Consider the following 7,121-nt stretch of genomic DNA (forward strand, 5'->3'; position numbering starts at 1 on the left):
CGGAGCCCCCCCCCAGGCCACGCCCCCGACTACTAGCCCGCCTCTTACCCTGCCCCATTTGTGGCCTCGCCCCAGTTCTAGGACCCGCCCACTTGTGGTTCCCGCCCCTGCCCCCGCCCCAGCCAGTGACCCTTTCGCCCGAGACCCCGCCCCTTTCACTTATGGCCCCGCCCCACCCTGGGCGCTGCCTCAAGTCTGGCACCGCCCCTGCCCAGTGACAGGCTCGCGGCCCCGCCCACGACCAGTGACTCGGAAGCCCAAGACCCCGCCCTAATTTCCGTCACGCCCCCATCACCATTGGTCCTGCTTCACCACCTCCCTCCCACCCCCCGCGACGCTCATTGGTTTCTTTCCGTAGAGCTTCCCGGGTTCCGATTGGCCTCATCCGTCGCCGTTCCTCCTTTCGATTGGCCCGCCGCGCCCGCTTTCGCGAGGCCCAGTCCTTGGGCGGGGGGCGGGGCCAGCGGCGCCGGGCGGCGGGGGATTGGTCAGCAGCTCGGAGGGGGTGGGCCCGCGCCGCGCGCAGCGCCTCGGCTGGAGCGCGAGGAGCAGCTCCCGCCGCCTCAGTCGCCTCAGACTCGGTCGCCTCAGGCTCTGTCGCCGCCTCGATCGCCCCGTCGTCACCCGCTCCCCCCCCATCCCGGCCCCACCCCGGGCTCCGGCCCGGGCCAGCCGGCGGGCACGCCCTCCTCCGCGGACAGGTGAGTGGTCGCGGGCGGGGCCGGGGGCGGGGGTCCTGGCCCGGGTCCAGGGGTCGAGCCGGGGTCGCGCGCAGGGACTGGTGTCGCAGCCCGGGGCCTGAGCGAGGCGCCGGCCGGGGGCCGGGGGAGCCCCGCCAACTTTGCCCGCGGGGCTCCGGGGGCTGCGCGGCGCACGTCTGGCGCCGGCCGGGCGGGAGGGCCCGAGGGCCCCGCCGGGGCCCCACCAAGTTGGTGGGCGGCCGCGGGGCGGGCGCGCGGGGCCGGGGCCGGGGGTCCGCGCGTGCGCCCCGCCGCCCCGGGGGCGCCCACGGCCTCGGCCGCGCTCCGCCCGCGGGCCGCCCCGCGGCTCCCGAAGTCAGGGGCAGGGACGGCGCTGCTGGCCGCGGGGTCCGGGCGCTGGTGCTGGGCGGCTGACCCCTGGCCCGGACTCCGGGCAGCGTCTCCCGCGCGGCGGCGCGGGGTGGCCGTCAGGCTGGGCGCGGCGCCTCGGCGGCGAGGGGCGCGGGCGGCGGGACCTCCCGGGGCTCCCCGCGCGCGGGCGGCGGTGCGCGGCCGCGGGGGCGGCGGGGGCACGCGGCGGGGTCTGCGTGTCGCTGCTGCTGCTGCGGGGTCGGGAGCGTAGTGCCGGCTCCTCCCGAATTGGAAAGTCGGCCGAAAGTGCGCTGTCGGGCGGCCCGGGTCTGCGCGTCCTCCTCCTGCCTTTCTGGAGCGCAGCGCGGGCTTCGGAGCCTCCGCGGCTCCGCCGTGAGCTCAGCGCGGCCGGTCGCGGGCGGGGTTGGCGGCGTGCGGCGCTCCGGGAGGGGCCGTCGGGCGGCGCGGCTGGACCCTGGACGGCGACACACGCACCCTGCAGTGCCGGCCGCTCCCGTGGCGCGGGCCCTCGCCGCTCCCGCCGGACCTCGGCTGCGTCCGGGGGTCCTCGCCGCTCCCGCCGGACCTCGGCTGCGTCCGGGGGGTCCTCGCCGCTCCCGCCGGACCTCGGCTGCGTCCGGGGGGTCCTCGCCGCTCCCGCCGGACCTCGGCTGCGTCCGGGGGTCCTCGCCGCTCCCGCCGGACCTCGGCTGCGTCCGGGGGGTCCTCGCCGCTCCCGCCGGACCTCGGCTGCGTCCGGGGGGTCCTCGCCGCTCCCGCCGGACCTCGGCTGCGTCCGCGGGGAGTGGGGCCCCTGGTCCGCGCTTTGGCCTTGGCTTAGATGTTGGCCGCAGGTGTGCGTCCCCCCGACGGGAACCGATGCCCGGCCCCGCCGTGCGCAGAACGGCGCCTCGTCTTCAGGCGTCTCAGAGACACCGCTGCGGGGCGGAGAGACTGTGCGCAGCCCAGCGGCCCCCCGGAGGGGCGGCGGACGGGAAGGGGGAAGACCTCGCCCAGCCTCCCATCCCAGCAGCTGGAGAAGTTGCGGCTGGCGTTTTCAGACTCGGAGATCCCCCCGCGGTCCCGGGGTCTTCAGAGGCGCGTGCGCTCCCTGCCGCGCCGATGCTCCAGAGCACTGCTGTTGCGAGCACTGTTATTCTTCACTCGTACGTAGATGCTGTTGTCTGTACAGTGCAAGTTCATTGCCGGTGTTTTGGAACTTACATGACTTCATTATATTCTTAGCTGATACTCAATATTTTAAGGTTTTGAAAAAGCTTTGATGGTAAAAGGAGGAAAGTTGTGTCCCTCTCACTGGAAAGATTGGGCATCCGGTGTAGAATTCAGGGCTTTGTGACTGGTGTTGCTGTAGGTAGTGCTGATTAGTGGTGATACTGGACCTCAGAATATCACTTTTCCAGATACCTTTATTAATACTCAGCATTGGAGAAGATATACAACTTTGTGATTATATTTTTAAGGTAATTAGGTGAAAATTTCAACACATGGGTTCATTTGGCCAGACGTTTAAAAGGAAGTTATCTTTTTCCCTGTTGTTGCAGAGAGGCTGAGAGCCCGCTGTGTCGTGAGGTCCTTGAAACAATGTAGCCATTCAAGGCTGGATGTTGTGTTTCAGTTTGAACAGTTTCATTCCTGGAGGTGTAGCCAGCTCCTGGACTGGTTGCCATGTGTCAGTGGCAAAGTCATTCCTATTTTCACAGAAACCTCAGGGCTTTACTGTAACAGAGATCACTGAAGCAGATCTTGGTAGATGGGAATTGTACATCCCTTTGGTGAAGCCTGGTCCTTGTTGGCCAGAACAAAGAAAAATACCCTCTAATGTATTCGAATCAGTCCCAACTTAAACATTGCAATGAATACTGTAGATTTGGGGGCGGCCAGGCTATGTCTGAGCTCTCAGCCCTGGTAGCTGGGACTGCCGCAAGGTTGTGTGCCCGCTGTCCATGGTGCTGAACACAGGTCCTCTTTTTCAGTTTCTTTGTCTTAAATTTCCTTTCCAGTGTGAGAGGGTTTTTTGGAGTATGTTCACGTGAGGTGATGAGCACTAGGTGTTATACGCAACTGATGAATTGTTGAACACTGTATCTGAAACTAATGATGTACTATGTGTTGACTAATTGCATTCAAATTAAAAAAATAAAATCATTCTCAAAATTTACACATTTAAAGAAAAGTTGAACAGTTGAGCAGGAAAGTTCTATTGAGTCTGAATGGAAGCATTTCTTTTAAAAACTCAAGCCATGTTGTTGTCTCTTTTTTTCAAGTGGATAATTGTGTCGACTCAACATTTCCTTTCCTTCACTTAGTCTCAGCATGTGGGAATTTTCTTGCTGTAGTATGGACATCAAGTAACAAATCATTGAAATTAAATGGGATCCTGTTTCCTTAAACAACCACCCTCTTAAAAATGTGCTCTTTATTGTAATGTATACATATATTTGTACATAGAGGCAATTTGTTTTTCCCTAAACAAGGTCAGTTGTAGCACCCCTCACACTCATGTGGTGCTTTTCAGCCTTCTCAGAAAGGGACTGGAACCCTCTGCGTATGTGGTAGGGCTGTTGGGCAGTTGTCAGTTGCCAGGCATTTCTGCTGTGTTGGAGCAACATCTACTCTCTTTTCTATAATTTTGAGGAAATCTTTGTAAATCATTTTAGATAAATTCTTTATTCTCTTGAGGTTAATTTTTGTCAGTTCCTTTAGAATTGCCCCACAGTTTAGCAATAAGAAATAATGGGTACAGAGATTCTTCCACATGATTGTAAATTGTGCATCAAACTATGCAGTGAATTGTTAAGGTGTTTTTGCTGTGAGCATCTGAACTAGTTCTTTGGCCCCATCAGCTGTGCACTTAACTCACATTACTCTGTGAAAGAGTAACCTGTTTTGTTGAGGGAAACCCAGGGCAGCTTCTTTCTGCCTCCTCTAAACTTCAGAAATACTCTCTGAGTGCCCACTCTTTGCCTGGCCCGGTGCTGTGATTTGAAAACCCACAGGGGAAGGAGACGTAGTATTTATCATGGAAGGGCTCTACTTTGGACTGACAAAAGGACATGTAAATTGATGGTTACAGGGGGCCACACTGAGTGCTGCAATTTGGATACACAGAAAGTTGGGTTGGTGTGTTGAAGTGGGGTAATTCATTTAGGCTGGGAATCAGGGAAGGCTTCAGAAGGGAGGTGGCCTTGGGCTGAGACCTGAAGGGCGAATTGTAATTGGGCATGGATGGGTCTAAAATTGATTACAAAAAGACCAGAAGGTTGATGTAACTGGAGAACAGAATGTGTGGTGGTGAAGGTTGGATGGCATTGTGAAAGTGTTGGAACTCAGAGGTGTGGGGGAGAGGTGACTGGAGGTGGTGTGGCAGGCAGAATAATGGTCTCCCAAAGCTCTCCACATTCTAATCACCAGAACCTATGGATATGTTATGTTACATGGCAAGGAGAATTTAAGGTAATAGATGGAATGAAAGTTGCTACTCAGCTGATTTTAAAACAAGGAGATGATTATTCGGGATTTCCCTGGGTGGGCCCAAACTAATCAGAGGGTCCTTAAATATGGAAGAGGGAGGCAGAAGAGCTAGTGTCAGAGTGATGTGAAATGAGGAAGAGGACCCGTCATTGCTGGCTTCGAAGATGGAAGGGGTTACAAGACAAGGAATGTGGGCAAGCTGTAGAAGCAGGAAAACGTGGGAAAATGGATACTCACCCAGAGCCTCTTGAAGGGAACACAGCCCTGCCTACACCTTGATTCTAGCCCAGTAAGACCTTGTGTCTGACTTCTGACCTCCAGAACTGAAAGATAATTAATTTCTGTTATGTTAAGCCACTGAGTTTGTGGACGTTTGTTAGAGCAGCCATAGGAACCTGACACAAGTTGGAACTGTTCTAGAAAGTTTTAGCTGGCGGAGTTTAAAGAGGAAATTACATGATCAGATATAGGCAGTAGAACACAAAATGATGTAGCTGCTGTTGGGAAGAAGTTGCCCCAGGTGAGCTTGGTTCTGATGCTTACTTTCATCTCCTGGGCAGACTGGCATTTAATACTCTTTCCTGGCCTAACTCCCATCTGAAGTCTTTCTCCTAGCAGTCTGTCTAATCTCTACCCTTGCTTACTGCCGCTTCCTGCTGACCCACCTTTTCTCTGTGCTGGGCACTCAGGTCTACATGTACAAGTGGGATTGTAGGGGTCATAGGGTGGGCCAATTCCAGTCTCAGGCCTGTCGTCGAAGTATTTTCCAAAGGTTTATTTCTTCACAGCCTCTAATCCCTTGCATCTTCAGATGTTTTAATTGTTGTTAGTCAACTTGTGTGAAATATCTCACTGTTTAATTTACATTTTCTTGATTACTAGTAAGTGTGAGGATTTTTTATCCATTTAGGGGCCACTTAGGCTTCCTCTTCTATAAATTGTATTTGTGTATTGTTTGTCCATTTGTTACCTGGGTTGTCCTTTTTACTGCTTTTTAGAAGTCCTTTATATATTCTGGATTCTATTTATGCTTATTTTTTTATCCTTTTAAAAATGCTGTTTTGATGAACAGATGTTTAATTTTAATATAGTCAGATTTATTAATCTTTTCCTTATGGTTTGTGGTTATTGAGTCTTATTTAAGAAATTCTTTGCTACCCCAAGGTCATAGGGTATTCTCATCTTTATAAAAAATTGAATGTTTGCTTTTTATATTCTACTTGGAACTTATTTTTGTGTGAGGTGTGAGGTAGAGATATAATTTTAGAACTTTTCCAAATGCATAACCAGTTGTATCAGTACTATTTATTGAATAGCATCCTTACCCCAATGATCTGCAGTGCTTCCTTTGAAACACAAAATTTTACAGACATGTGGATCTGTTTCTGATTTCTCCATGTAAATAATGATAATTTCATTTCTTCCTTCCTAGCCTTTAAGTCTTTTATTTATCTCTTGTCTTATCTCCATTGTTTGGACACTAGACAAAGTTGCGTAGAATGATAGGGCCATGCTAATGCTGTTTTACACTTTAAAGGCAATACTTTTAGAGCCTGAAATATGAGGTTTGCTCCTGTTTTTTGGTAGATTCCTTTTATTAGGTTAAGGATGGTCTCCTCTGCTAATAGTTTGGTAAAAGATTTTAAAAACACCATTAATAGATTTTGAATGTTAACAAATGATTTTCTTTACCTACTTAGATGATTTTATGTTTTTTCTTTTTTAAATTGTGACTGATGGGGCGTCTGGGTGGCTCAGTCAGTTAAACGTCTGCCTTTGGCTTAGGTCATGATCCCGGGGTCCTGGGATCACCCCGCATGGGGCTCCCTACTCAGCGGGGAGCCTGCTTCTCCCTCTCCCTCTGCCTGCTGCTCCCCTGCTGGTGCTCGCTCTCTCTCTCTCTCTCTCTCTCTCTCTGTCTCTGTCAAATAAATAAATAAAATCTTTAAATAAAATAAAAGAAAAAGAAAAAAATAAATTGTGACTGAGATGAAATATTTTAATCTTTTACTTTTAAGCCATCATTGATTTCTTGGGATAAACGTTACCTTGTCATGACAGACTATTTTAAAAAATTATTATTGGATCCAATATAGTAATATTTCATTTACAGTTTTGGCATATATTTTCGTAAGAAGTATTGACCAATATTAATCTTTTCTTGTGTTGCCCTTATTCAGATTTGGTATCATGGTGATGCTTCATCTTCCCTGTAATAGTTTCTGAAAGGGAAGGATTTTTGTTCCTTGGAAGTTTGGCAAAATTGATTCTTAAATATTCTGGATCTGGATCCTTTTAGAACATGGAGAGTCTTACACCAGCAGTTACCGCTTTAGAAGGGTTGCAGTACCGTTCTTCTCACATTTTGTTGGCCAGGAGGAGTCTTTTTGGCCATATTTAGTTTCAAATGGAGCAGGGAGGTTGAGTCTTCCATGTCCCAGAAGCTCAGGACAAATATTAGTAACATTTACCAAACTCTGGAGGTTAATTGATGTCAGTACTGCACAGTTAGCCAAAACTCAAACCGCGTTCCTCTCTAGGTCTTGTTTGAAGTTTTACAAGTGTGCAAGGTCTACA

The 7,121-nt window shown here is 51.7% G+C and overlaps 1 protein-coding gene across 1 annotated transcript in view; it reads left to right on the forward strand.

Annotated features, from left to right (window-relative positions):
* The first annotated feature begins 458 nt into the window (after positions 1-458).
* The window catches only part of PCBP3 (poly(rC) binding protein 3), a 267,959-nt gene continuing 261,296 nt past the window's right edge, over positions 459-7,121 (forward strand). Inside the window, exon 1 of the mRNA XM_035726636.1 lies at positions 459-701. The gene's annotated coding sequence lies outside the window, so the exon portion shown is untranslated. The remainder of the gene's footprint in view (positions 702-7,121) is intronic.

The sequence above is a fragment of the Zalophus californianus genome, chromosome 1 (assembly GCF_009762305.2).
Source record: "Zalophus californianus isolate mZalCal1 chromosome 1, mZalCal1.pri.v2, whole genome shotgun sequence".
In the NCBI taxonomy this organism is placed as follows: domain Eukaryota; kingdom Metazoa; phylum Chordata; class Mammalia; order Carnivora; family Otariidae; genus Zalophus; species Zalophus californianus.